The sequence below is a fragment of the Balearica regulorum genome, chromosome 27 (assembly GCF_011004875.1).
Source record: "Balearica regulorum gibbericeps isolate bBalReg1 chromosome 27, bBalReg1.pri, whole genome shotgun sequence".
Lineage (NCBI taxonomy): Eukaryota > Metazoa > Chordata > Aves > Gruiformes > Gruidae > Balearica > Balearica regulorum.
This window is the reverse complement of record NC_046210.1, coordinates 276,473-281,053: the sequence shown is the minus strand read 5'-3', so window position 1 is coordinate 281,053 and position 4,581 is coordinate 276,473.

The window sequence follows — 4,581 nt, the reverse complement described above, 5'->3', positions numbered from 1 at the left end:
GGGGGGGGGGAAGGCGGAGGAGGAGCCCGGCTGCAAACCGACACCGCGGGGCAGGGCAGGGCGCTCAGCACCGCCCCGCCGCCCGCCACCGGCTCCGCCGCCCGGCCCGGCCCGGCCCCGCTCCGCTCCCGGCAGGACGGACCCCGCGCGCCCACGGGGCGCCCACGGGGCGGCAGCCGGCGGCGTGTCCCCGCCACGTCCAGGGCCCCCGTCCCGCGCGGGGCCCCCATCCCGTCCGGGTACCCCCCATCCCGTCCGGGTACCCTCATCCCGCCCAGGGCCCCCCATCCCGCCCAGGGCCCCCCATCCCATCCAGGGCCCCCCACCCCATCCAGGGCCCCCCATCCCGTCTGGGCCCCCCATCCTGCCCAGGGCCCCCCATCCCATCCGGGTTCCCCCCATCCCGTCCGGGTACCCTCATCCCGCCCAGGGCCCCCCATCCCATCCAGGGCCCCCCCATCACATCTGGGCCCCCCATCCCGTCCGGGTACCCCCATCCTGTCCGGGTACCCCCATCCTGCCCAGGGCCCCCCATCCCATCCAAGGCCCCCCCATCCCGTCCAGGTTCCCCCCATCCCGTCCGGGTACCCTCATCCCGCCCAGGGCCCCCCATCCCGCCCAGGGCCCCCCATCCCATCCAGGGCCCCCCATCCCATCTGGGCCCCCCATCCTGCCCAGGGCCCCCCATCCCGTCCGGGTTCCCTCCATCCTGCCCAGGGCCCCCCATCCCATCTGGGTCCCCCCATCCCATCCAGGTCCCATCCCCGTCCCCCCCCCAGTCTCATCCGGTGTCCTTCCATCCCATTCAGGGTCCCCCCATCCCACCCAGGGTCCCCCCATTTCACCCAGGGTCCCTCCATCCCATCCAGAGTACCCCCATCTCACCCGGGGCATCACTCCCCATCTGGGTGTCCCCAACCCACCCAGGGTGACCCTGTCCCTCCAGGGTGGCCCCATCCCACGGAGATGGCCCCGTCCTACCCGTGTGTCCCACCAGACCTGGGTGTCCCCAATCTGCCGAGGTGTCCCCATCCCACCGGGGTGTCCCCAGCACCCACATCAGTGGGTGCTCAGGGAGGGGTCCCCGTCCTGCCCCACCCCAGGAGCAGGGTGTCAGGGTCCCGCCGTGGTGCCCGTTCAGCTCCGAGCCAGCTTGCAGGACAAACCTTTTGGAAAACCCTTTTCCCCCCCTTTTTGTCACAGGGTGGGCTTGTCCCCCTGCGACGGGGACACACGGGTGGGATGGGTGCTCGCCCCACCGCCCATCCCCCAAGAGGCTGCGGGCACCAAACGGGGCTTCCCCCAGCATCTCCAAGCCGTCGCCTTCATCCCATCTCATCCCACCACCCGCAGCCTGACCCTGAACCCCCATCTCCGGCCGCGCTTGCCACCTCCCCGTTTCACCAGACACCGGGGACCGTCCCCAAGTCCCGGGTCCCCGGGGCCATAAACCTCTCCCCACCCCTCCCCGCCGGGCCGGCAGCCCCTCGCTCTGCTCCACAAAGGTTCTTCAGTCGCTTTGACTGAAATACTTCATGAAAAGGCTTTTGTAACATCTAAATAACTGGTGACCCCGGTCCCCCCTGCCCAAGTTTCTCAAGGAACAGCGAGAGGCAGCTGCAGGGTATCGTGCTGGCCGGCCCTTCCCAGCTCCCAGTCCTCCAGATGTTTTATTACCCTGCTTTTAATTAACATTTCCATCCATGTGCTGAATGGGGAGTTCACATCTGCCCCTTCCCGGGCGGCTTCTCGCTCCGTCTGTAGGGGTAGATGCGGCGGCAGGAGCCGTCCCGCGCCGAGTCCGGATGTGTCCGAGGTGGGCTGCGCGAGCCCTAGGCTGCTAAAAAATATAAATAATCACTTCAAGCGTTATTTTTTGCTACATTCTCCCGGCCAGGATGATAAATAACGCATGACGCGAGTCCACGGAGGAGCGAGGAGGTGGCCGGTTTGTGGCATGGGACGCGCGGAGGGTGATTGTCCCGCGCCACCCGGGTGACCCCCAGCTTTGCAGGACCCTGAGTGAAAAAAAAAACCAAAAGCCCACGGGAGCCGGCGGTGCTGCAGCTCTGGGGTCTTTCCCGGCATTTTCTCTACGTCCTACAAACCCAGGAGAGCCTCTACGGCGGGTTTGAAGGTCGGCGTCGAAAGGCAACCGCTGCTCCGGAGGCAAAACCTCACGGCAACTCGTTTCCCAAGGTGTTCCCAAGGTCCCCCTGCTCTGTTAAGGGATTAATTATCATAATTAAGAGCATCCCGGCTGGGCAGGAGGGTGGGAGGCCCATGAGATGGAGGAGACGGAGGTGGGATGGGGAAGTCCACGAGACGGAGGAGACGATGGCGGGGCGGGAGCCCTCCGAAACCGTCTCACGCGATGTTTTGCCGCTGCGCAGCCCAAACCCGAAAAGCAATTACGGGCGCTTACGTGTGCCCCTGGGTCAGATCCCATCACCCGGCCTTTGCCCCGGCACGTCCCGGCGGTAAAAGCTTCGGGATCCCGGCAGCTGGGGCTGGAGAAGGGAGCGGAGGGTGGGAGACCCAGGGGGTGGCACCTCGGCGGAACGAGTCTCCGGAGCGGGGACGGCGAGGAGGAGCGGGGGGGACGCTGCCGCGGACGGAGGGGTTGGAAAGGAGCCTGGCCAGCGAGGTGCCGCAGCGGGGGGGGGTAAGGTGGGACCCTCGGACACCCCGGGACCCTCGGACACCCTGGGACCCTCGGACACCCCGGGACCCTCGAACACCCTGGGACCCTCGGACACCCTGGGACCCTCGAACACCCCGGGACCCTCGGACACCCCGGGACCCTCAGCAGCCCCATGACCTGCAGTCACTGCGGGACCCTCGAGCACCCCAGGACGCTCAGCTGCCCCCGGACCCTTGACCACCCCATTCATCACCTCCCACCCCCTCCCACCTCCGCACACCCCCCTCCCCGTGGGGGGGGACACCCACGGGACGCACCCCCCACCCCCTCCACCCTCTCCCCAGACGAAGCCTGAAGCCCCAAGGAGACAAATCCCGGCACCCGCACCGGGGACAAACGGGGGGTCCCGGGGGGGGCTTATTAAACCCAACCGCACCCCCCCGGGGGGCCGGGGCAGCGGGACCTCGGCCCCCGGTTATTTTGCCAGCGGACGACGGTGGTGGCTCACGGGGGGGGGTTCCCCCCGCCGCCCCCCGAGGCCGGAGGGATGGGGATGAAACGCTGCCAGATATTTTGGGGAGACCCCCCCTGCCTCCGCGTCCCTCCTGCTGGTCCCACTTTGGGGTGACCCCGAATGCGGAGGAAGGCTCAGAGGAAGAGCTCGGAGTGAAGCCTGCTATGGGGCAGGAAAAGGGGGGGGGGGGGGGTTTGCAGCTGGGAGGGCCACCCCAAAAATCCCCTGAGCACCCCAGTCTGTGTTTGGGGGGGCAGCACGGCCCCAGGCAGAGGTTCGGGGCTGGGCTGGGGGGGGGGGGGTGAACCATCCCCAAATGGCCCGTTGGCACGTGCAGGGGCCATCAGCCCTGCAGCCCGGTGCACCCCCCCCCCCCCCCGCCACCTCCCGGCCCCCAACCCCCCCCCTGGGGTTTCCTGTGCCCCAGTGGTGGCTGGACAGTGGGGGGGGGGGGGGGCGGCCCGTGTCCCCCCCGAATTTGCAAAGTAAATGGGGGGGGGGGTGTGTCTCTGTGCCCTGCTCCGAGCAGGGAAACTGAGGCACGGAGCGGGGTACGGCGGGGCTGGAGGTGGCATCGGGGGGGGCACCGGCCTCCACACCTCCGAGAGGGAGGGCCACGGGGGGGTGAACCCCCATCCCGGCAGCAGCACCCCCTGCCCGCGTGGGGCATCCCCCCCCCCAGGCCGTGCCCCCCCCACCGGGTAACACCCCCCCCCCGGGTAACCCCCCCACCGGGTAACACCCCCCCCCCCCAGGCCGGGCCCCCCCCCCCCGGTAACCCCCCCCCGCCGTGCCCCCCCCCCGGGTAACCCCCCCCCCCCAGGCCGTGTCCCCCCCCCCCCCGATAACCCCCCCCAGGCCGTGCCCCCCCACCGGGTAACACCCCCCCCCCGGGTAACCCCCCCCCCCGGGTAACCCCCCCCCCCAGGCCGTGCCCCCCCACCGGGTACCCCCCCCCCGGGTAACCCCCCCCCCGCCGTGCCCCCCCAGCCCAGCCGGCTCCCCCCCACCCCAGGGTCCCCGTGGGACGAGGCCACCGCGCCCGGGGGACGGTCTCATCCCCACGGGGGGGGTTTGACCCCACAGCAGAAAAAAGGGCAATTTGGGTTCGGCGCGTTGACCCCCCCTTCCCCTTCCCACGGCACCTAATTTTGGGGGTGACTTCTCTGGGGGCAGAGAGGGACACACCCCCCCCCCAGCATGGGAAAATCTTTGTCCTGCAAAAATAACCCCCTTTCTGAACCCCAACCTCATGCCTCTCCCCCGCCCCAAAACAAAAAGCAGAATTTTGATGATTTTGGGTAAAATCGAGGTGCGTTCGCACCCCAAAAAGCTCCAGGCTCAAGCTCAGCAGCACCCTGAGACCCCCCCAGGTCCCCCGCGCTCCTGGCGTTGGGAAACGGGGGGAACGCGCAGAAATCCA